Source organism: Numenius arquata, chromosome 4 (genome assembly GCF_964106895.1).
Source record: "Numenius arquata chromosome 4, bNumArq3.hap1.1, whole genome shotgun sequence".
Lineage (NCBI taxonomy): Eukaryota > Metazoa > Chordata > Aves > Charadriiformes > Scolopacidae > Numenius > Numenius arquata.
The window spans coordinates 59586586-59613747 of NC_133579.1; the positions used below are offsets into that span (position 1 = coordinate 59586586).

At 37.2% G+C, this 27162-nt stretch overlaps 1 long non-coding RNA gene across 1 annotated transcript; it reads right to left on the reverse strand.

Annotated features, from left to right (window-relative positions):
* Positions 1-3140: 3140 nt before the first annotated feature.
* On the reverse strand, positions 3141-27085 carry LOC141464175 (uncharacterized). Its single transcript, XR_012463248.1, has 4 exons — positions 27003-27085; positions 20476-20615; positions 18463-18700; positions 3141-3926 (listed from the first exon to the last, which is right to left on the reverse strand). It is a non-coding gene; the product is annotated as an uncharacterized lncRNA (long non-coding RNA).
* Positions 27086-27162: the final 77 nt, after the last annotated feature.

Here is a 27162-nt window from a genome sequence, read left to right on the forward strand (position 1 = left end):
AGGGGCAACCCTAACCTGTTTCCCCTTTTTTCTACAGTTCTGCGAGGGGAAAAGGGATCCATTTACTATTTTAATATATATAAGCTACTAAAAAAAAAGTGCAAGATTCATCTTGACACTGTTAAATGGGTTTAAAGCAAGCCTGGTGAATACACGCAAACAGAAATTATCCAAATTAAAGCAAAAATCAATCTAGCCCAAAGCAAACTACCACAAATCTGTGTCAAGGCTATTCACACATGCACCATTTAGGTAACTGTGGGACACCTTTACTGAAGTTGGTAGGATGTTATGCTTAGAAGAGGCCTTAAGGTGTGGTTTTAAACCAATTTAATTAAAATGGTACAAAAAGTTGTGCTCATCCTCTTAGATGTGATTAGCATTCCAGCTTCATGAATTAGCTAGGTATCATCATAGCCACAGTAATTGTACATGCAAGCCTAAACCTGTGGCTAACATCAGGTACAGTGTGATTAATCCCAGGGAAATCTGGCAAGAAATGTGCATGTTTATTATCGGCTTTTAAACTCATTCCCTACTAATAGTTAAATTTATTTTCAGTAGGTACGGTGCACAATCCTATTAATACTGACGAAGGGAAACAGAACCTAGAACACAACATCAGTGGGTACTCAGTCTTGTAGTAGTGTTTTAGGCAAATTTCAAAATATAGAGCAATAGAAGTTCTCAGATCATTAGCTAGATATGACATTTGTCTTAATTTATAGAAAGAAACTCACTAGCACAGGTAGTACTAATAAAAACAACCAACCACAAATTTGGGGAATGTGTTGTGTGTGCATGTAAGCACAATCCACCCCTAACAGATTATATTGAAATCAACGAGTCCGTAGAGACTGATATTTCCATTTGCAGTTTCCAATTAAAACATGCATTATTTATAGCAGTAGAACCTTTGCCTGAGACAAAGAGTCCTTTGTCAACACTGTTACAGCCCCTAACCTATGCTGAGGCTGCACTTTGTGGAACTACTGCTTGTCAGGAAAGACCTTTCATAGAGCAAAGGGAAGTAAGAAGGAAAGGGAATGCAAGGGACAGTTTGTTCAAGAGGAAGCACAGCTAACAGCTTTGTAACAGTCACACAGGAAACCCACCCCAGCTTCCCTTCAGAGTCACATACGCTGGCATTCACAAAACCACACACATATCACTGCTGGTTTACAAAGAAAACAAGGCAGACTAATTCAGATATTCCTAGAAATATTGTACTTTGAGCCAGAAATAGACTTGGAAGATTTCAAATATATGTGACAGTTGAACTAGAAATGAATTGTTTACTGATTTAACTATACTTAAAATATTTTATATTAATAAATGATAGGCTTATATGATAGCTACATGACTTTTCCATTGATAGCCATGCCTGAATGACCAGGGTGTGTGGACTTTTGACAGAAGGCTAGTATTCCAAGGTGTCTTACACAACAAAAAAGAAACACGTCAGGATTATTAGTTTCTGTACCAAAAATTTGTTCCTTTTCTAGAGAGCAAGGAAGTATTTCTGGTAAACCACATAATATTCATATTGAAAGATCATTTACAAGGACATACCAAAATCCTTCACTTTACTGCAGAATACTGTACTGCCTGAGGCTGGTATAAAGAACAGATTAGAGTTTGGTTCTATAAAACATAACAGGTTTTTTACATGTAAGGTATCAGCAGTCAGTCTTTCCAGTAAACTAACTAATGCAAGCCCACTTAAAATAGGCCGATAAATATACCCCCCCAAAAAATGAAATAAAGCACTTATTTTACATTCAAGATCCCATTCCTAATTAACTTATGAAGCCTACTATACAGCCTGCACTAACAACAGTGCGAAAAAAAACCCTCAACACATTAAAAATTCTAGTGGGCATGCAACTGCACCATGGTATGCATGCAGCTCTGCTGCTCCAAGCTGTACTCCTCCCTGCTCTCAAATGCTAAGGTTGAACTTGGTGTTTACATGAAAGATGTAAAAACAGGACAGAATGCTGCCAGAAGTAATGTCTAGTAATTACTAGTAATTTAGTAAGTAGTATAGACCATCCTTCACAACATTACTGAATAAATTCCCTAGAAAAGTAGGTACTAGATTGCTTACACTGCAATTGTCAAGGTGACATCAAAATGAAAGCTCAGTTCACTCACCAACTATTAGAAGTCCCCTTGTGCTTTTTGGAAGATTGGGACTGTTGATCTGAGTTCTGGCTGAATTCCAGTTTGGTTAATTAAATTCCACATATCTACATCCCCCTCCGCAGTTCACATTTTTTGCTACTGCTAAATGCTATTAAACAACCAACATGTTAAGTCAATGTCCTCTGGGCCTAACATCAACAAGGATCAAAATATTTCCCCAATGCAAAGTTAGCGAAAAGCTGCTGGAATCTTTCAGAGTAAAGTACTGCTGTTGTTGTAAATGAGGATGTACAATTCAAGCAATTTCAAGTTATAGAACCATCAAACTGTTGTACAAATAAGTTAAAATGCTGCAATGTAAAATGTTTCAAGAAAATATTTCCCATTAGTAATTATGTACGTGCTCGGTTGCAAATGTCCACCTATTATACTTCCAGATGAAGAGGATCCAAGTGTTCATGTTTGGTATGCATTTCCAACCTTATCTTCTTGTTGCACAGTTGGATCGGAGGTGGTCTGTGATGCTCATCAGTTTCTAACAACACGGGAATTTTCTTCTCCGAAAAAAATTTCACTTTAATTCTTTAATAAAGATTCTACCTACAATTTGGCAGTAGCTACTCTCCATAAGTCTTTTGCTAGCATTTTCCTGTAAATCAAGAAATCTACAACTTACCTGAAAGGAAACTTTTACCCTATTTTAGTAGTATATTCTTTAAAATTGTGTTTAAGAGAACAGTGTTGGCACACTTCAGTCACTATTTGCTTCTGTCTGGTAGGAGGTTGTGATATTAGGTTTTTTATTTTTAGCAAGATCTCAATTTCCTGAATAACATTCATAGCTAATAAAAGATGCCACAAAACCACCATAAAATTAATAAACAACCATAAAACAACCTAAAATTAGAAAGTATTCCATTCTTCTACTTTAATCTTTTTTTAAGTGAGCAATTTCTATTTGGCTAAATAAGATACAGATGTATTTAATCACTGAATTTTAAGTCAAGTTTATTTGATACCATAATTCAATAGTTTATATTTATAATTCAACATTGGATTAGCTTATGATAATAGACACATTTTGTTATAAAAAGTAACCATGAAGAAATTTAATTTTTTTTTTTTTTTTTTTTTTTTTTTTTTACAACATTTAGTGGTACGGCATCAGTAGATTTTCTTGAATCGCTTCCTGATTTATATAGAGACCTGTATTAAAAATGAGAGGTACTACAGAAACAACCTGTAGGGTTCATTCAGCTTTGGTACATTTCAGCAGATTCTGCCCTGAAATGTCAAACTCTTCATTTGTAAGTAAGTAGAATACGTCAGCAAGAGGTAACCAGAACAAAAATCAACACGTCCACTCTTCGTGCAGCACAAATCTTCATGTTCCTCTCAGGACATTGGAGTTACCACCTGGAGCATAACGCACACAAAGCTTTTTGGGAAGTTCATTCTAAGTGCCACATAAGGACTGTTTCTTCTCTTCCAGATAACCCCTGGCTTTCAGCACAAAAGTTTGACAATGCCAACAGCTTCTTTATATGCTGGGATGCTCTAGTCGAAGTTTAAGCATGAAGAACCTTCCACAGGAAGTGATTTGAGGTTAAAAGTGGGCTGGGAACTGGTTAATGAGGTTCCTGAACCCAGGTGATATTTCTTAATGTGTTTTCAGATAAGTTGTTTTGTGAGGGGAAGAACTGCAGCAAAAACTACAGCCAAATGCCTCACGAGAGTGATGTCAGCATATGTGAAGGTCCAAACTCTTCTTCTGAATGCTGTAAAAAAATTAAAAACATATCAGACATTAGTACCATCAGTAGCAGGGAGCACTGCACGAACACAGGCACTCAGTCTCTAGCTGGACTGTTCACAAATCCAAAACAGTAGGTCAAGGGATGAGTCATGCCTAGCAAGATCTCATGGCTCTGTCCGGTGGACACACAGCTCTCCTGACTCCTAACCCAATGATTTCACTTACAATTAGCTGTATTCTCAAGTGAGAGTTTCTAAACCTAAAACGTCTCTCATTTTACACAGGAGAGATGACATCTTTCACCATTTTTTTCCTACCACTGGAGTAAGTTAGTGGAGCTTTGCACCATGGTTTCAGCTGTATTTCTATGTTAGTGTTGGTTGCGCACCTGTGGACATATCTATCCTTCAAAAAGAAATCTTCTGTACAGGCAATAAGAATCTAAACGCCTACAAACACAAGTGTCCCGATTTACTTTTTAGTCTTAACAGGACCTATATGCATGTACATCCTTAGGATACAATTGCCCCAGCATGCAGCCACACACACCTGAGGTTTACATGTTTGCATGCATATCTGCGTATAATCCCAGCTCAACGCAGGGAAAGCTGCAAACCAGTCTGAATATACTGAAGTTTTAACCTTGCATTTGTCATTTAATTCTACCTATTTTGCATTATGACAGAGGGACATACCTCAAAATAAAGAGCTTAACCATAACAAATGGTTAGGAACAGGCTGCCCAGGGAGGTTGTGGAGTCCCCTTCTTTGGAGATTTTCAAGACCCGCCTGGATGCAGTCCAGAGTAACATGCTCTAACATGCTCTAGGCAATCCTGCTTCAGCAGGGGAGTTGGACTAGATGATCTCTATGGTCCTTTCCAATTCTAAAAATTCAGTGAAATACAGTGAAAATACTTTCAAGGATTCGTTCTATATTAACATGTGAGGTCTGCTACATACTTACTATGGGTCTAAATCCTGCCCTAACATAGTGGAATTATTATCTGATCCTAATCAAAACCTCAGTTCTTTTAGGTTCAGGGAATACCAGATCTAGAATCTAAACCTATGGGTTTTGACACTTACCCCATACAAGGCCAACCTAGAATACAGCTGCATACAGGCTGTAAGAGACTGCTTAATCTCAGCACTTGTTACCTAGCACCAAACAATCAGATTTAAAAACTGACCAATTTTTAGTGTAAGCTTCTCTGAATTTAAGGTTTCCCTTCAAAAGATATTGAGGATCTGTTTATTTTGGCAACAACTATTTGCAGCCCTATGAGCTAGGAAATTAAAGCAATCACCCACAGTGGGATTCATCCCACATTAGCCAACAGGCATGCTATCTTCTAGATTTCCACAGTAAAATTAACTGTAGGCAGGCAGTAAGTAACCCTAACGGGGGTGAATTAGCCCACACATTTAAGTAATGTCTCATGTGATATGAAGATGTCTTTTGGGAATGCCCATCATTCTCCATTGAGTATAGAAGGGGATCCACTGAGAGGTCAAATTAAACAACTAACTTGGCTAAAATTAATTCTTAGACTTAGCAATGTATACGCCTTACCAGTTTAAAAACCTCACAGCTAGTGCTGCAAACATTTAAGGGTTTTCTATATTCGGGGCTGTGGTACTTAGGTGGTGGTGTTATTTATATGAATGCAACAAGCAAAAAACTCTAGACTTCCTTAAAGTATGCTTAATCAGAAAAACATACCTTAACTCTCCTTCCCCCTCACACCTAACAAAAAATGTAATTGGTTGATCTGGCACGTAACGAAGTATTTTACTACACAGGCATAGAAAAACTTGTGTTTTCAAACTAAGATTTACACAAAACATTTTCCCATACATTCTTATTAAAGCAGCACAGAACTCTCCCTACTTCTATTATCACCAGGAACACACAACTTTCAGGAAATCCTCTTGCAGTCTTTGACAGCAAAACTACCAAAAATGTGAACCTGTCGGATTCTGTGCCATCAGAAGCAGTCATCTGACTCTTCCAAGTCACTAAGCAAGGCAGATATCTCAAGCAAGTTTACATCTCTTCTTCTACATAGCTCTAAGTTCTTGATAAAACAAAAGCCTTAAGGTAAAAAGACTCTACCTGTTGTAAATAGCCCAGTTACGTACACATTTCAAGTCTTGAGTTCATTATACTTACACACACATAAATACATATACACATCAACACACACACAGATGCTTTTTAAAATTAAGTTGCACTGTAATCCTGAATTTTGATGAGCAGTAGCCACTGTAGATTTCACTATACTGTTTTTCATTCAATGTATCTGGTAAACTCAAAGCAGAAATAATCTTAACAGATTAGAGCTTGAATAGTGACACTCTTTTCTAATTCAGTCTCAGTAAACAATGTATATTTATTCATGAACTAAATCAGAATACTGGACAAGTCTGGAGATGACACTTTTCTGTATTTTCATCACTGCAGTTACACCATTGTTAGTCTTGCTTACACAGATCTGCATGTGATTTCTACCCTTTACGCCTCACTTTTGACTACAGCCCACTGAATCGGTCAAGGGGATCTATGTGGGTGTAAAGTATATGCTTGGGGACTGGAAAAGGGTTGCGTTTGCTTAGGGGTTTTTTTTTTTCTCCTTTTTTTTTTCTTTAGTATCACTACATTTTGTTGTATTTTTGATACAATTTCAGAAACAGAGCATGTAATATTCTAGTGTACTTAAAAATCTTAAGACTATCACAGACCTGAACTAGATTAAGAAAAAAGCCTAACTTAACTGTATTTACCCAATTTGGGTAAACTGGTTCAGAAGTGGCAATTTCAAACATCCAAACTGTTTAGGTCTGGAACATTATGCAGGCATTTGGCACTAGGCAGACAGGAACTAAGCATTTTGTAAGCATAGATTCTACATACAAGCGAAGAGTGCTTTCAGAGACTGTTATCGTTTACTCTTATAGACACCGGTTAAAACATTCACTTCCTGATCTCATAAACTCTCATTATATAATAAGTTAAAAACTTATTAAAGAACAATTCGACTAACTTCAAATGGAACTAGCTCCATCACAAAAGTTAAGCATGCAAGTATTTATATTATGATGGCTAATGTGCATCTAACAAGGCAAAGCAGGCTGGTAGAAGGGGGCACATTGTTAATTTGCAAGCAACAAAATCTTTGATCCCTGTAAGTAGGGCCGACTTATTACAAATGAATTACTTGTAAAGTAATACTGCAAAAAGAGGCAAAATACTATGACAGGTACTACAGAATGTTTTATTAAAAAACAGATTTTTAGTAGTACAGGACTTAAGGACAGTCCCCTGTCATGCTTAGCTGTATGCTATAATTAAAGCCTTTTGACAGGAAACTGCATTTCTTGTGCCTACTACAGTAATGCACAAAGACTAATAGGTTACCAGTGTTCCACTCTTTTGTCTGTGGAGTTCACCACTACCATTCCTCTAAAATTTTCCAACCGCTATTTTCTCCTGCTCAAGTATTAGGACATACACGATACTTGCTAGAAAGTAAGTATCTGTAAACAAACAAAGTGTCTTTATAACAAGGCCACTAAGTGACCATCCCATTATACAAATTTCCTTCATTTTTTGTTACCACATCTGGATAATATTTACAAATCTGCATTTTTACACAGCTGCCACAAAAAATAGGAAAATCCTGTTTTTCCTGTTATTCCATTACCGGGTACTGAAAAGCTCTCGGTGAAGGGGGAATTTTAAGCTCAAGGTATCTTACCACTTTTGATAGATGCATTTCCAGATTTTAATTCTGGAATTAAATTAATTCTGGAACTAATTTAATCAAAAGACTCTCCAAAAGGAGCACTAGTTTCATAATCAGAATTACCTTTATTATGATGGATAAAGAAACAGAATAAATTAAGCTTTCCCTTACATAAGTAATAAACCAAAGCTAATGAAGCTGTCTCTTCACCAACCACTGTACACCTCAAGAAGTTACTTGTGGACATCAGCTATTCTTAGTTTAAACCTTTGGGCTTAAAAAAGCCCAAAGCAAACAGTACATCATTTAGCGTACAGAGTTTAAACACACAAGAATTTAACATTTAAACAGCCTCTAAGGATGGTAAGTACATACTTTTAACATGTACTTTGGCTTTACTAAGACTAGCTAATGCTCCCACTCATCACATGACACACTCTGCCAACACTGCAAAATGAAATGCATTAGCACTGTCAGAAAAGTGATCATTTCCTCAACCAGCGGGGGTGGGAGGGTGGAATCAAAACATCACAAGCAAAGTCACAGACAAAAATCAGTGTGAAAAAGCAGCATGGTGCACCTAATACAGCAAATTAAGGCATGCAGTTAGTGAATGAACACATTTTTGTTTTACACAAGTCACATACCATTTGTTCCAGTACCCCTTCACACACAGACTGATACTATCATCTTCTACCGGATATTTTTGTATTTAGCATATTAACGTTCCACACATCTTCCAGCACAGCCTGTGCAGTTATATACAGAAAGAGCTGTTAAGAGGGGACATAAAGCAATCCTTTTAAACAAAAAAGCCTTCATAGAGCCAAGCTCCCAACAGGAATATATTTAAATGCTTGACGTGGCTTTTATTAACACATACGAACACATACGTTAAAGTGTGGGGTTTTGTTGTTTTTGTTTTTTTAAAAGCCAACAGATTTACAGAATGTGTCTGACAGACGGATTATTTACACTTTACAAACAGAGTCAATGTGTGTAGGGCCTCTCACTAGCGTCTGTTCGGAAGTGCTGCTCCTGAGAGCTTGCATCAGTGGAGGCATAAGAGCAGATCTCGCATTTGAAGGGCTTCTTGCCTACCAGGAAGTGGAAAGCAGACATGAAGGATGTAGTATCTTCTATGGGAACATAAAGTGTGTGCGAAAAATTCAAAGAAAAATCAGTGGATTAGCGTTTACAGCACATCGTCAAAGCCACAGCTCATCTTTCACATGATCTTGTTACTAATGAAGCAGGATCTCAGATAATGGCCTAGGCAGTTAAAGGTTACAGTCTGTTTTAACCAGTAGGAGATCTACTGCATCTAAATTTGGCTTCCACCATAAGTCAAATCAAGAAAAACTGGAAGAACCATTTCCAAAATTAGTTTTGATCTTTTTTCTGAATCAAAGTTCAGAAGGCAAAATTTCAGCATACTCTATGTCACCAATTAAAAACAAACTCGCTCAGAAAGAGGAAATGTAGCACAACAGGAAATTCACAAGAAGCAAAAGGAAATGACATTAAACGAAAGTAACTTTAACTTAATGAAGAAAACACACAAAGAATTTTCTGTGGAGAGGGCAAGGACAACATTTAGGTCACAAATACAAAGGAAAACAATGACTTGCAATAACAAAAACATTGAGAGGTACATTCTTAAAGGACTAGCCTCCCCTTCCATCTACCTTCCCACTGATAATTTCTGTTTTTTTCTGATGTACCAAAATTCTTAAATATTAGCCTTATAGTGGTGAACCTGTGTCCCGGTTTGAAGTAAAACCGAACCAACTTTCTGTTCTGTAACTTTACACCCTAGCTAGGCCTCCTCTAACTCTCTGAAATTAACGGCATATTGTGGAGAAAACTGCTCGTTCTCAGAATGATAAGCCCAATGTTTGTGCTCCATGCCAAGGAACGGTATGCAGGGAGGCCCTTGCTTATACTTATTGCTATAACAACCAACGTCAGCCAATTTCGTTATTTGCCCCCTTAGAGGGTCGGAAACAGAAAAAACATAGAGGGGTCACACCGGTGGGAAGGAGTGGACAGGACAGGTGACCCAAACCTGACCAACTAGGGTATTCCATCCCATCTGCCCCATGCTCAGTATAAAGGCTGAGGGATCAAAGGGTCAACCCCCTTCCTGCGATGGCTGACGTCCAGAGAGGACTCTGTCTGTTCATCTGGCTTTGATCCTGATCCGTGTGTTCCTGACTCCAGAGCTGGAATCCAGTTCCCATTCGTCACTGAGTCCAGTCTGGGACTTCCCCAGTGCCTGCCGGTGATGTGACTGTCATCCTGGGAGCTTGACATGGTTTTGTATATATTGTATCTATTTCATTATTTTCTTCTTTATTTTTATTTTAATATTAATTCTTCATTAAAGTAGTTTAGTTCATTCTAAACTTCTGAATCTCCTTTATCTCTTTCTCCTCCTCTCTCCTCTTTTTGGGGGGGAGAAGGGGGGGAAAGGGCCATCTGTCGGTCCAGTTTTGGTAAATTCAGCCGAAACCACGACAACCTGAAACAAACCTAACCAAAAAGAATCACAGAATCACAGAATCTTCTTGGTTGGAAGGGACCTTTGAGATCATTGAGTCCAACCACGGTCATCTAGTCCAACCCCCCTGCAATGAACAGGGACATCTTCAACTCAACCAGGTTGCTCCGAGCCCCGTCCATCCTGGCTTTGAACCCCTCCAGGGATGGGGCAGCCACAGCTTCTCTGGGCAACCTGGGCCAGGCTCTCACCACCCTCATTGTAAAAAATTTCTTCCTTATATCTAGTCTAAATCTCCCCTCTTTCAGTTTAAAACAATTCCCCCTCATCCTATCGCTCCATTCCCTGATCAAGAGTCCCTCCCCATCTCTCAGAATCAGAATCGTAGTGGTTGGAAGGGACCTCAGAGATCATCGAGTCCAACCAACAAAGAAATATAAGAAACCAGCTTATAAGAAACCAGCAACTGAAAAAAAAGAGCAAAACTCCTACCCAAACAGAATCACAGAATGGTCGGGGTTGAATGGTATCTCTGGAAATCATTTGGTCCAACCCCCAAATAAGCAAACCTATAATCATTTTTGCAGCCAAAAGACCCAACCACAAACCAAATAAATACATTTGAGTTAAAAATAATGAAAAGTGAACATGTTTTAAGAATTTAAGTCCTAACACCAACCCTGGCATAGTAATAATTCTCCTCAAGACAGCATTTCACACCAGTTATTACAAGTAACTCTCCAGCTCCAGTTTTGTTAGTGTTATCTTTAAAGAATTAATGCAGGGGGTATCACATTATACGATCACTGAACAGTCAGTGGAAATCATAGCATTTTTTTATTTTCACCCCCAGTTGTCAATGGGGAAGCAAATAGGAAGAGGCTGATGACACTTTCAGGAGCAGTTGTCAATGGCTTGATATCTAGATAACAAATTACATTTTCATAGGTAATAAGCAGCTTCCTAAAACTCATTAAATGTTTGCTGTAGGTTACATAGCAGGTCAGCTGCAGAAAAAGGAATAGGAGACAGTTCTTTCTGGATTTGTAATCATTCTTCTAGACAGTGACTTATTTTGTTAATTTTTTGCAAAAGTTTAATTTGTTCTGCATGTTTTTGGTCACTTGTCTACTTTTGCACCACAAGTTCATGAACAGTGCCCAGTGACTCTGCCTAGCCAGCCTCCCAGGAGAAGTTGGTTCTCTCTGCTTTGGGTATCACTCTCCTTTTCCTGTACCTTTTGAAGCCCTGTCAGTTGCCTTCTACATAAGCTAAGAATGTTTAATAGAGCAAATGTCTGTCTTGGAACATGGCATACTTGCTTCCACAGAGATTGAGAGCCATCTGTCCCAGTAGCATAAGACGTCTATCAGCCCCCTTCACACCTGTGTTTCTTGCCAGACATCTGCCTACTCCCCTCTGCTGCTGTATGTGATGCCACAGCTCCAACTCTGGGAGATGGAGCACCACCCACACTGCTCAAGCGTCAGAACACCGCACTCCTGCCGAACCACTGCAAGAGCATTTCATTTCTTCAACTCGTTGAAAAGTTGATTTTGCCAGTGTGGACAAAGGTGGATATTTCCTAGTCCTCCACAAGCTGATTTATTTAAATATTATCACCAGCAGCTATTAGCTCCCCACTGTTCTGTTCACCCACTCAGCAACACACCAAGAAACAGCTTTCAGAAAGCCATTAACACAACACAGCACGTTCCCACCCTATTCATTCAGTTAAACTTATTTTCTAATCCTGTAAAACGCTTAGTTCAGAAGAAAGGAGAAAGGCTTCAGTTTTTAAATACCAGCAAGATGGAGCAGATCCAACAGGCCCAAGCAGACAGTGATACAAAGTACGTTCTTCTGTGTAAATTCAGAATTTCTAATGCAAGTGCCTTTTTTGGCAGACTGACAGACTTAATATAACCATGGCAACGTAAAGTCTATGTAAACAAATCACTTGACCAAGACAGAAAGAACCCCAGAGCATCAGTCAGAGAGAGGCTGGGCCTTTGATAGAGGTTCAACACTGAACTTGAAAACAGAAAACTGAAGCAGGAGGCTTTCCAGAAAATGGAAGGGAATGTAGCCAAGGTAGACAAAACACAATGTATTATATTAAAAAAATTGAAATATGCCAATCTGTGCAAGTTGATTTAAAAAGCTTTGAGCAGACATTCCCACTCTTTCCTGGCCATAGAGTAGCAGTATGGAACAAAAAATTAAGAACTGTCTGAAGTCCACATCCATCGGAACCAGCAAAGGCATCCTTCTTGGTTAACAAGCCAGGGACATAAGCTCTCCTTGTCTTTGAAGTATCTATACCTTTACATAGGTGTCTTCTGAATATAAATCCTAAACCAGGACCTCCATAAATATACCTATATTCAAGAAGGCAAATCAAACATATCCTTAAAGATCAATATCCCTCAATGCCACAAAAAACATTTAAGTTAAAAATTTGCCTGTTTTATTAAATCATGATCAGAGTGTTTGGTTTTTGCATATTCAACGCAAAAGGGATAACTACCAATAGATAAAAAAAATACCTCTTTTCTCTAGGAATCCTTTCAATGGCACAAAAGGAGCACTCCTACACAGCATTCAATATTCAACTATACAGCACTTTTTTTTTTTTCCTACCTAAGCAGTTTATCTAAGTGGCAACATAAAGAACATGTATGTGTAATCCACCTGTATGCAGTAGCATATGCTGTATCAGAGAGGCCTCGAGCCTTGTTTCGTACTCAGCGCTGGCAGTGAAAGGCTTTCATGCCAGTATGTGTCCCCATGTATTTCTGCAGAAATAACTGTAAGAACACTTCCTCTCAGAAAGGAAATGAACTTTGTCACAGCTGGAAAATCATCATCTATTCTTCCTGTGTAAGCAATCTGAATGGACAACATTTCTCAGATTTAGGCTTTTAATGTCTTTTATCACGACTGTTTAAAGCTATTAGTTAGTAAAGATTGCTATCATTATGGAAGGGATGAGACCACAAAGAGTCCTAGCAGACCTGGCTACAATCAACTATATCAGTTATTATTTTATTATCTTTCAACTATTTATTTATATTTCCAGAATGACATACTTTGGGTGTGTTGAGAAATTTACTAGCAGCCAATACTGCATAATGCAATGTGATTATATTAGATTGTTGTATTTTGATGTTTGAATGGTCCATCTAAATCTTTTAGATTATTCTTTTTTGTCTGGATGAAAAAGACAGATTTCACTTTCTCAACTGCATGACATACTGCTCTTTCAGGTCAGCAAGTGGAATTTATTTAGAAGGAAAAATAATGCACATGAAAATTATATGTGTGCGGATACAAAGAGAAGAACAAAATTGTAAAAGGCCTGCACAGATCACAGATATGCTATTCCAAATTCCTCGATTTTCCAGATTCTTCCCCATACCATGCTTAGAATACCTCAAAACCTATTAACTCTATGTCTCAAGCACTTAAAGCTCCTCAAAACTGAGCAACAACAGAGGAAGCACTGGTTGTTCACAAATTCAAACACAAGTCTATAACACTGTAAAGTCACATCTTTAACACACAATAATTTCAAAGGGAGAAATATAAACATCGAAGAACTTTAAAATCCTTGTCCTGTGGAAGTCAACTATAGCATATTTAAAAGGCACTTACATCTCTATCCAGATTATTGCTCAGTACTCAGCAAAAGGAAACAGTGTACTTTTGAATCATACCTGTAATTAATTAACTACTAAGTCAATACTATTTCCAAATACATGCACTACATTCACATGTTAGATGTAATAAACAGGATTACTCATTCTTTAAACACTATAAGGAAAAACCAGCTATTTTCATGACACATTTGTGAAGGTAATTAAAGTCCTGCTACTTTGAAAACAAAGCATTTTAGAAAACGATTAAATTAGTTTATATTACACTCAAGACTTCTACTGGTAGAAGTATTCCTGCTAATTCTAAATTAAGAGTGAATCATACTGCTGTTATTTTATGCAATGGTATTCAAAACAAGATGGATGCAAAAGAGGATTTAATCCTCAATTATTTGTGTGGATCAACACTTTCTTGCATCAGAGAAAGAAAGTTTACATTGCTCAAAAATTAAAAGCCCTTAGCTTGCATGAGGGAACTGAAGTACTCAGGGGTGTTGCTGAAGTGTTTGATGCAAAGAAGGGATGAAAGCTAAAACAGTGATCTCAGTAGAACCAAAGGCCTATATGGAAAAATCTGGGATTTAAACAGCGGGCTTCAAGATGAAAACCAACTCTGAAAGGCAAGCTGTGCCATTCTAAACTCTTTGTAATAGTTCTTCCCTTTTCCCTAAACATTTGTGGAGGAAAAAACATCACAAAGAAATTGTCAAAGATCTAGATTCCAAACTCCTACATGACAGACTGAACTTTTTTTAGAGCCATGAAGCAGAGACCAAAAACGCAGTGGCTAATTTCTGTAATATCTGTGTGAATCCACGTACAGTATTTCAAAGATAAGTTCATGCCGATTCACAAAGTAGGAAAATGTTATCGTTTCTACTCATTGAAATCACAATTAAAATCGTACTTTTTATGCATTTATTAAAGGACATGTCTTTCACAATGATGTAACAAGTTTCCTTTGTTAGGTGATTAAATGCTTTGTAGAAAAGTAGAGCAATTTGGATTTTCTGCCTACTTGAAGTACTCCTTTAATATCATGTGAGCATAGCTGCCTACTCCTAGCACATGTAATAGCTTTAAACGCAGATTTCAGAATTTTGATAATAGTAGTAGAGCTTGTGGTGCAAACTCCCCACAAATACTGATGCGTTCTTTTTTCGTTAAGAAGAAAAGACAGACAATACTGTTACTAGGAGGATTGGTTCAATCTTCTAAGTTTAAGGAGTGAAAATCCAAAGAAACCTGGAATTGTAATATGGATGATTTAACCTTTCAGCCTCCAGATATAAATCAGGTGTGTTAGAGACAGTGGGAAATTCTGACCCATTAAGATCAAAGGGTCTTGAGTACTTTTGATCAAGTTTTAAGCTCCATAAAGGTCCCACATGCGTTGTAACACTTCTGATTTCAGTGGTTTCCAGTGATAGGACGAGGGGCAACAGGCACAAGCTGGAACATAGGAATTTCCATTCAAATATGAGGAAGAACTTCTTTACAGTTAGGGTGACAGAGCACTGGAACAGGCTGCCCAGGGAGGTCATGGAGTCCCCTCCTCTGGAGATTTTCAAGACCTGCCTGGATGCAGTCCTGAGTAATGTGCTCTAGGCAATCCTGCTTTAGCAGGGGAGTTGGACTAGATGATCTCTAGAGGTCCCTTCCAACTCTGAGAATTCCATGATTCCATGATTGTCAATGAAACAGTCAGGCAAGGCTATCAATAAATCAATCTTGTTAGGAATCAGTTTCATACTTCCCAATTAGCTTTTAAACACTGATTATAGGCAGCTGATACTCACAAATGCCACTATGACTTTCCCTTCTTTATATAAACTATTGGATAAAACTCAGCAACTGAAAAGCTTAGACTGCCCTCTCTCTATGGCTTCTTGCTAACTACTTGATCTGTAACTTAAACAGAGTTATGGCCACGTGCTTTCAGAGGAATTCACAATTGCAGGTATTAATCAGCATTTTCTCATATAGTTGTAAAACAACCCTGTCTTCAAATCGCTAATATGGTACACTTCCATAAAGTTCTAGATGATCAAACTATACTTTGTTGCTGAAATAAGACAATAAAATCTGGTTATACTATTTAGTATCACTAGTATTCCCTCTGATTTGAGGCCTTTAACTTGGACACACAGTCAAAAGAATGCACAAGCCACCCTTGTACATGAACACATTAATTAATATGTGAATTAAAAGCATCACTATATTTAGTGTAGTCTCAATTTTATTTTCTGATGGGAGAAAAATGGCCATGAGAACATTATTTTGAATTGGAATATTACATTACTTAAACTTGAAATATAGAAAAATATTTGAGAGATGTAAGCAAGACTTAGGTGACATTAACTAATAATAGTTCAGTTGTTTGGCTATTTTATTCTTTAAAATGTACACACCACTAATGCCATAGTCATAAAAATCTTAAACCTTCATATAGAACTGCCTTTTCTATAAACTTGAAGTAGATTTTACTAAAAAAATTCTACTGTCTAATACTGAAAAAAATTAAGACTTCCAACTCATACATTCCAGCTATCCTTGTAGCAAATAAATCAGGTAGAAATCATAATTTTAAACTTTACCGTCAGTAGCTAGTCTACACAGAGGTTTACAGGCAAAGAGGAACACTGAAAAAGCATTTGAAAAGCAAAAGCCAGTGCGATGATGTTCGTTTGCTGCCCCCTTCTGGGGAAAATCAAAACAAACAAGAAAAGCACCACAAGACAGCCAGGAAAAGAACTGTTCCCTGTGTACCATTACCTACACACCTCTCTTGATAATTCAACTGTGTGACTGCAGATCTTTTTCAGTTTAAAGGCCTTTTTTTTTTTTTTTTAAGTGTAAGACACTAAGATATATTTCCCAAGTAAGTCCGTTAAATCTAGGCGTAATGAGCGACTGTTCCGGGAAGAAGAGAAAGTGAGGCTACTTGCTTTTGCACTCTGGAGCTCTGCATAGAGTGCACACTCAGAGTGGCAGTCAGTATATCAGCATTATCTTTATGCCATTCTGCCATCAGCTATTCAATGTAAGCTGCGGGACACAACACTGAACTGACTGCAGTTCACAACAGATTCTGTTCTGCCACTCCTGCCATGAGGCCAGGGCCTTTAGTGGAAAGAAATAAGAGACAGCCACAGGCTGGTAATATGGCTAATTGCTAGTTTCATTAGTCAGCCCTTCAAAGAGGCTGTAAGAAAGAAACAGAGTTAACATGAGGTTTGCTTTGCTGTACAGATGGCACAGCAAAACTCAATTCAGAACTAGGTATGAAAAGTTCCAGTAAGTTCATAATCTTTGCAGTAATTACAAGCACTGTTCCAGGGAGAGCTCCAGAGACCCAGTTCATAAATGGCCTTTTTACTTCCAAAACAGAGAGCTAATGCATTCATCAGATAACAACACATTTCATATGTAACCTCAGACTAAATTTGGATTGCCATATTCCACTGGTTCAAAAATAACTGTTGTAATGCTATAATGATGTTAAGTGCTTAAGCTTATACTTCTCCAACTTACTTAAAACTGAGACAAAATTTTAGGTATTTCAAAATACCTCACTGTGAATATGGTAGCAACTTGTCTACCTGCTTTGTGAATTTAATGACTGAACTGTGCTTTGACTATGACAAGGCTTGTTAAGTGACTATTTAATTTTAAATAAATAAATAAAGACACATGGTTCCCAAGTGAAAGTTATATCACTGGTACATGGGTCTACTCCCTACCTACTAGCAAAGCTGCTAGTTCACTACAAGTAATCTGGCCTTTGACTATCCAAACCTAAATTCCCTTTCCCCCCCCCCTTTCTTTTTATTACACAAATTTCAGCAAGCTACTAAAACATGTATTTATTTCTTTCAATGTGCGCAGTAACAATTTCAAACCAGGAAATCCAGATTTGGTACAGACAATTACTTCAGTTGTAGAAAACAGTGGGGTAAAGAAGCTATTTGGTGGAAAATCTTCGATAATTTGAATTCATTAGATTATAATACAACTTAAAAAGTCAGAAAGCGATTAATTAAACTGAAGGCATATATTGTGAAAATGTTTTCTAATAATGTAACAGACGCATACCCACAAATGAACACAACAAAAAAAAGAACACTGCCAAAATCAAAATCACATATTTAGAAGAAACCTAGAGAAACAGAATGTACACTAACTTTTCTACCTACATACTAGAAAAGCTATCATTAGAATACTGCATTGTGTCAATTCATGGACGGCTGGCTACCAGAGATCTGGTATCTTCTTTATCAAATAAAAAAGAGATTTTTTCTGAATAACAGGAAATCATCAAATGCATTCTCAAGTTCTCTTCGGAAGAGAGGAGGCACTTGAGGTCAAAGTTTTAGTGTGAACTCTTAGAACTGCAGATAAGCAGAATTTTGCATTAGCTGATAAAATTGGTGCTTCAATAAATACGCCTCTTAGAAACGTAGCCACGATGGCAAAGAAAGCTGTATATTGTCACACTTTTTTCATGTGGTTTACGCACAGAATTCTAAGAAGTCTCACAGCATATCCCTGTGCCACATTATCAATTGCTCTGCAATGAAGACCTACGTAAGTACTTGGAGCATAACAAACAAAATGCAAATTTTACTATAATATGGGTCATACCTACCGTAGGTACTACATGCATGTTAACTTGAATCCTTCTTTCTCGTTGCTTTTGTGTTGGAGCACACAAAATTATCTTCAGCCTTCTTCTCTTTCATTTGTTTGTTTGGGTTTTTTTGATGGATTTGTTTGTGGTGTCCATTCATCTGATGTCTGGTTCAAAAACAGGTACTTCATCCCAACATGAAGTCAGAAGGGCTGTAGAAGTTTTGTGATTTTCCATATGCTCCTTCAACTCTGCTCTAGATTGCCAATTAAGAAATAAGATAAGTCAACTAATTCAAAAAGAAACCCAAAATACAGTATCAACCAATATTTTGCATTACCATCAGTGACTGAAAAGACTTGAGAATTTGAGATAAGATACTTTCAGGTGAAAGAGAATGGTAGAGGGACTTCTGAGATAGTTGACTGTATTGTGAGGGTTACGCTAACAGCGGAAAACCCCCCCACACCTTGTCAATCATTCTGTGTTATGTTTGTGCAACACACACACACAGTGTGAAAAAAAAAAACAGCTTCCAAAAAAAACTAGCCAAGCCATTTTTTTGTGTTTGGGATTTTTGTTTGTTTGGGGGAGGGAAGTGTGTGTTTGGGTTTGGTTTTTTTTTTGTGGTTTGTTTTTTTTTTTTTTTTTAAACTGTTAGGCCAAATTAGATCCAAGTTGTTAAATATAGGTAATGTTGAGAAAAGAACTATTCTATTTTACTTTTGCACATATTGTAAATATAATAAGCAGATGACTTACAGCAATGTTTAACTGCCATTCACACCCATCCTAGAAGCACAGATTACCAATTTTGGATGCACGCTTTCGGTATAAAATTGCCATAGTGCTGCTCAGCTCAAAGAGAAAACCAAAGTGAAATAAGCACAAATTACGATGACACGCTTGCCAACACAATAAATATCCCTGTTTTTAAAAAAGTGACAAGGCAGGAAAGAGAACCATGATTTTCAAGAATCTCATTGACCCGAATCCCTTGGGTTTACCAGATTACAATGCATTTATCATACAAAAGCTTCATCTAACAATGCACATTTTAAACAGTTGTCTTTTCTAAGTTTCCTCGCTAAACTTCCAATGTAGAAGATTATACATGTAGATAAAGAACAAGCAATATATTTACATAATGTAACTATTACATTGCAAGGCAGTGATTTATTTTTGTTAGGAATATCCAAATATTAAGTTCCTTTTCTTATACTGTTGTTAAAATAGCATAAAATTCTAATTACATTACTAAGACTACTATCAAGACCAGTGAAATGACAGCCACTTCCAACCTAAAATATAAGCTTAAAAAATACAGTGCTGCGTACACTTTTAAATATATAGCACATTTTGTAAGACATGGGGAAAAAAAATTGAATAAGCCCATTAGACGATCAAGAAGATTGCCAGTGTTCGTGTCAGAGCAAGGGGAATAGTTTCATCTACAGAAAATATCATCTGGCACAGAATCACTTAAATTGACTGAATCTTTTTGGTCCTGACATAGTTTGCATATTACTGCTTTTGTACAAGTTAATTATTTTAGCAACAAAGTACCAAAAAATTCTTTTTTTGCCCCTCCCGACCACAAACAAGATATGAAAGATGATGTTACTTTTTATGTAAATGATTCAATCTTAAAACAGTTGCACCAACTCTGAAGATGACTTGTAAAATTCATCAATTTAAGCAGTATGTATCAAATGTTCCCCTCAAGGGCTTGTTAACGTAAGACATTTCAGCACACTACTGTTTACAGGAAGGAAAAAAAAAATGAAAATTTTTCCTCATCCAGTGTCATCAAGCCTTATCTACTAAATTTCCAATTCCTTTTAACTTGATGGTACAGCAAGTACCTAATTACAAACGCTGCTGGGTTATGGAGCCTCTAGTGACTGAGGGAGAAAGGAAGACAAATTGCCAATTTCAGGACCACTTACAGATTTAAAAAAAAAAAGTAAATACCGTAGCTTTTTTGAGATAGTATATTCAAGACAGCATTATGAATAAACAAACACTTACCCAACCCTACATTTAGTGTACACCAGCTCCATGCTTCAGTGTGGTTCAATGGTCAACACATCACCACCAACACAGTTTATGTTAGGATGTCAGGATGGAGCTGAAGCCAGTGACCCTAAAGGGTCTAGATGTCACAGGACCTGAGGAAGAAATATGTGAACTTTTATACAGCAATGTACTGTACAGTCTCACAGCCTAGTAACTATGAACATACGGCACATACCACTAAAGATGATAGCATTTTTTGTAAATTATTTTAGTATGTTAAGGTAGATTCCGAACATACTTCCCACAACACAAAATAAATACTGTATTAAAACACAAACAAAATCCCAGCTCATTAAGGTTGCTAAACCAAGAAAAAGAAATTAGGAATCGGAAAATTAAAGTTGCCTTGGTAACCTTAATTTCATTGCTTTTTGTGTATATACACTATGGCCACTAAACAGTAAGTCAAGGTTAATAAAACACCACCCGTTCTACACACTGAATTTTGGAAGGATCATGGCGGGGGAGGAGGGGCAGTAATTTGTATACAGACAAGTCAGGCAACTGAAGACCTTTGCAAGGGTACCTACCCACACAGATGAGTGTTTGACTTTGCAACCTTTACTGTGAGTTTTCTTCAATTTTTGTGGGCTTTTTTAAAAAAATGTTTAACATGTTTTAGGCTTTATTTTTTGAAACAAAATACCCAAGAATTTAAAACATAAATTCCAGATTCTACAATGAGGAATTATATTTGGGCTGACCAGCACTGCTGAAACCCTTAGATACTCCAGAAACCTCTGATACTAGAACTAATTGTAATTTGAGAAATCACAGCAATAGCAAATAGAAGTGATTGTGGACCCTGTTACATTAATGCTGGTTCACATATCCGAGACCCTAAATCCTCTCTGCTCGCTTCAGGCCAACAAGTTGCCCAAATTATTTTCAGTCTCTGAGACTCCCCACTATTGTACTCTCTGCTCACTACGCCCTGTCCCAGTAGCAGTCTTCTAACGTACCAAATTCTGCTTGAGTTCATCTGCTTATCTCATCATGTCCTCTAGCAAATTCTCACAGGTTTTCCAGCCCCACTGCTCTTTAGTATCCAAGGTTTTTTATATGCTCTCTATGAAAGAATTAAACAGATTTGCAGCCAGGTACCAAAGAAAACTAGCAAGTTTTCTTAATTCCTGTCCCTGCCTCCCTAAATCAGTCTGTCACAATTAGCTTCCTGCAGTAAGGCATCTTCACTATTCATTGCATTTTTCAGAGGCTGTAAAGAGGCCAAATCTCAACAGACTTTTCCATCAGGAGTGTGCCTTTCATTTATTCTAACAGAAGACACCATATGAAAAATGCTTAGATCTTTCCTGCAAGCCATGGACTATTAGGGCTTTTTAAATAAAAGGTATCCATAGTCTTACTGGTTCCACTTGAAAACACTATGAACAGAACGTTTTCCCCCATACAATTTCTAGAAAACTGGCTGAATGATTTCAGTTTATTTGTTTTTAAAGGAAAAGTGTCAGTTAGAGGCAAAGAACCAACATAAAAAATTTCAGCCAATATAGTTTAAACAAACAAACAAAAAGGCAAGACAGGTGAGCAAGTGAAAACAGTATCTTTTAAATAAACAGCAACACTGGTAACAAAGCAGAGTATCTAGAGTAGTAAAAAAAATGCAGTGCGGTTTTATAACACTAAATATGAAGTAAGCAGTTAAAGTATAAAATAAGCGAGAGATATGCAGGTATGTATCATAAATTCATTTAATCTCTGTTTTCAGAAGACAACGACTTCTTTAACTTAATCTTGGGAAAATATTTTTATCAGCATGAAGAACTGCTACTAGAGACATATAGCCACTACTAAAAAATAAATTACAAAATCAAATTTGATGGTATAAGAATGCTCAGCTCCTGCCTCTCCTTTTGTTCACTTTCAAAGAGACAAAGCTGGATAGAGTCCTTTGAAAGTTGCTTTAGAACTTAAGAACTGCTGAAGTTAGCTGTAAGTTTTGCTCATTTGATGGAACTAAAATAAACATATATTGATTGATAGGCTGCTATACATTTCCCCATCAGATTCACCCTGCTTCAGTTAACAAGATTATCCAAAGACAACACTCAGAAATCAGAGACACAGGGACACTCCACATAGCTCTATTCTAACCACAAGTCCAGGACTTTGTAGGTCAAGGTTTGAGGAACTGGAACAAACAGTATGAACTGTGACATGAGCTTTTGACATCATTAAACGTCAAAAAAGGAATCAGAAAGAGACTAAACTCTGTCAAAAAAAGATCTAAATTGTAGATTGAACCTGGCTGGCCATCATGCAGAATATTACAATTCTGCTGTTATTCCAGTCACATTGACACAAAGCTAAAGTCAGAAAAGCTTCAGACATGAAGCATCCTTCAGCTTTGACGTTTTAAGCGGAATAGTATTCCCCTCCATCCAAGTGAAGGGCCCAGTCTGAATATAAACAAAAAAACCCCACAATAAACCAGTGAGGGTAATAGTGTCTTCCTTACACGAAAGCAAGAATCTCTATCTATTGCAGAAGGAAATAAAGCTCTCACCGAGTAAGATGGAGCAAAATTGATGAAAGAAGATAAACTTGCTATTACTAACTTAACAAGAAAGAATTTCCTTTTAAACTAACAGACAAGTGGTTATCCAACCAAGCAATTATCAATTGCCAAAATAAGCCCATGAAAAACTCAAATCAACATCAAAGTATCCAAACCCCTCATTATGTTCTGCATTCAGATACCCTGCACTAAGTGTTGTCATCTTCTTTTCTCCTTTATCTACTTAACAGCTGCTCAGCTGCAAGCTCAAGGCAACCAATGTCAACAGCCTTTGAGGACGGGGATCCCTGTTTCATAGAATCATAGAATGGTTAGAGTTGGAAGATCAACGAGTTCCAATCCCCTGTGACTTCCAGGGATGGGGCACCCACAACTTCTCTCTTCAGAGTCTTCAAACAAACTGTAAGTCCTTAATCCTCTTCCCTCTCTTCAAACCACAGCTTCAAACTAGCTTAACGAATTGTAAAGCCTTCTTCCACCAATTAAAACAAATTTACTTGTAGGTACACTTGCATTAAGCAAATATTTAGCACAGGGAAATTCACCTCTGCTCTGTAAAAGCAGACAGAAGTAAAACATGTAATCAGAAATCCAGTATGTGTTTATAGTATTTATAAAGCATTTATTGAACTTTCTTTTACTTTTTGTAACTGTTTAGTTTATAAAGAGACCTAGTGAAGGGATGGAAAAATAAAAAAATAACACAAAAAAAATCCACCTGTATTTGGAATTAATATCTCTCACATCTCTCACATTCAGTACATGGATGCAGTCTGAAACTGCAACCATAGTTGCATTCATGTTGTAGACCTTGATCCATTCCTTAGCTGTATTACAAGCCAGTTTGCTATATCATGTTAAAATCGGATTAAATACATTAATTTATAATAGAAGACATTCCTCCATGTTAAACAACTATTAAGAGTTAAGTTTGAACTTCTCTGTTATGTAAAGTGGTTTTTTGCTTCTTTAAGCAATATGAGACTGAATTTGGCTTAGAAGTACAGTATTTTAGAAGAAAGAGCAATTATTAATTATGAAGACACAATTTGACCATGGAGACTTTGGTAGCAAAAGCAAGATTAGCTCAGCTCTAAGGGTGCTCAATGCGCTCCTCTCCCCCAGTGTCAAAACAAACAAACAAACCAACCAACCAGCCACCACCTAAAAAAAAAGAAAAAACAGGATAACAAGCAGTTCTCAAAGATTTCAAACCACAATTGAAATTGAGTTAGCAAAACATACACTTGCAGTGGAGCTATTTTGATGTGACTTATGCAGCATATGAAAAATATTGAGGGAACATCAACATACCCAAGCTTCAAAGGATTATTTTTAGTGGTGAGATGCAATACATTTGTCCGTTTTCTTCTAAGAGCATCTGCTGACAGTCTAAATTTGGTCTGGAGAAGGTACTGGTTGGAGGTTGCAGGTTTTGCACAGAGGACTTGTGTTTAAGGGGAAATGCAATCAAGATCACTATTTCCTGTAAAGGTTTTGATATAAAATCTCACAACTATGTAGCAACTTCTGCACTCTTTTCTAAGGCTTAAGATTCAAAGACCCAAAATGACAATAGGTAGCGTGATTAGTCTTTCAGGTCTTTTGCCTCTTTATCCCAGATGCAGATGGTAAACTGTCACTATACAACCTATACAGATATCAACAACTGTTTTAACTTAGACAAGTAAACAAGGAATAATATCACATCATCACAAACAAGAATCACTCAGCATGACAAATTGATAGCGTCATCCTAAATAAGAAATTAAGAAGAAACTTCAGTATACTCCACTGAAGTATTTTAGAAATTTGTACGCTTTTTTCCACTAATCAGTTCGGCTTTCACGTAGGTTAAAAGTTTTAACTGTTATAAAAGTTATACTGCAGCAAATAATGTTAGCAATTACAGCTAAAACTTGACACTAAGTTAAACACAAGTTTGGTGCTAAGAAACTACAGTTAAAAATTTCAAAAACTATCCTCATAGCAAGCAGAGAGGATCATATACCCATTGCGTCACCTCCATGAGCATAATAAATGGGCAGACAACAGTTCTTTGTAATGTTGTAGTATAACTCCCTTTACTGGAATGAAGCATTTAAAAATACTAGCAAGCTGAAGACTTCTCACAATTTCTTTTATGTTTCATCTCCACCTCAGTGGAGCACAGTTAAAAAAATATTTAGAAAGGCTTCCTTTGCTTACATTTATCACAAAAATGCAAACAATATTCAAAACAAATGTAAAATAGTCACAATTCTATAATACTACCAAAAGCTTTAAAAGTTAAGTATTTAACCTACTAAATTTTTCAACAGGAAGCTAAAATTAAGTAAACTTTCTGTATATTTTAGCAGAGCAATGAATGGTAATGTATGATCTTCAAAATTCATTGCCCCCAGACACGGTAGAAATTTTCAAAGATTACCCCAGAAAACCTAGTCCCAGGTTGCTTTCTCACTACAGTTGTAAGGGAGATAGATTTTTGAGTCTTTTTCCTTCCTTCCCCCCCCAAAAAGGAAGGAAATTACTCATTCGACAACTTATAATTTGTCAATACAAAACAGTTCTTTCACTCAAGAAAACATTGTTTGCATAAGCACTCAAATCTTTTCACTGTTGTAGTGAAATTTCTATTTTGAACTATCATTAATTTCATCTGTCTTTCTATGTGCTCTCCTTCCCAGCCGCTTAGAGAAAAAGTTAGACAGGACTGCAGCCTTGTAGGCAGCTTACAATTGCATACAGTTAAGTGGAGACACCATATGTCATTGTGAAGCACAAAAATACAATTTTCCTTTTAGTTCTAAAAATAAGCCTTTTTTCAGTTACTTTTCCTGCAGGAATTCTGCAATAACGTTCTATCAAAATTCTATCTCCTCTCCTTTTAAACAGTAAAAGCCTCAGAACAACCCCACCTATCCCAAAGACAACTTCAAAATTAGACTGCACAACACATATTTCATCTGAACACTTCAAAATCTACACTGCAACACAGATGCAATGCCCAGCCTGCCTACAATCCCAGGAAGCCCTATTATTCCACATTCCCCAATACTCTTAACTTTGCCTGTTTTCTTATCTGACCACTGCCACAAACTCCAGAGCAATCCTGTAACCCATCATCTTATTTCACATAAAATACCTGGTTTTGCACTGGCCTTACTAAGCAATCAGAATTAAGCCAGTAGTTCAACCCAGAGAGCAAGAATTTGGTCTACATTAGCAGTAGCAGCCATAGAAACCTGGCTAAAATCAATCAACAGCTACAATCACCTGCAACAACTAATGGTTAAACAGAAAAATGACCAAACTATCTTTGTACAGAAAAAACCTTCCAAGATTTTACCTACACAGTCGAAGGTAAGCACTAAACACATAGCCTTATTGAGGGCAAAACACTTGCAACTAACAACAGAAACATTTTTACATTTTTCACTCCTTGGTTAAAGTACAATTAGTAAAAAAGCAGTATCTGTAGTCAATACAAAGGAGAACAGCACTGGAAAACCGGAATTATGTCCTTTTGTGATTTAAGAAATACAGATTATGTTACTCTGCCAAGGTCCTCCCATCTACAAATGAAGAGAATATTTAGCTATGACCAACATAAGACAATTTACAGATTAAAGCACTACTTTTACAGTAATGTTAGAGAGACATAAAAAAATCTAATAATATTGAAAGTATTAGAATATAACGGTTAACTACACCTAGAAATATTCAGAACCCACAATATAAAACGAGAAAGGATTTTGCAGAATGAAAGAACAACACCGAAGAAATGAACACCTACAACGCTCCTCACGACCGCATTTACGGCTCGTACCGAAACTCTCTTCTAAATTTTGCATTGGCTAAATAGAGTTACAGGCTCAAAGAAGTTTAAAGCTGAGTTAAATTCCACAACAATAAAAAAAAAAAAATTTTGACTTACTGATAAAAATCACTTAAACGTATCCCGGGAATGGCAAGCTACGTGAAGACCTCTTGACAACGGCTACCACCCCCGCCCCCGCTGAGGGGAAATGGCGGAACTTCCGGTCCGTTCCCCGCCCAGCGCGCGGGGTTCACTTCCGCCGGCTGCCGCCCCCACC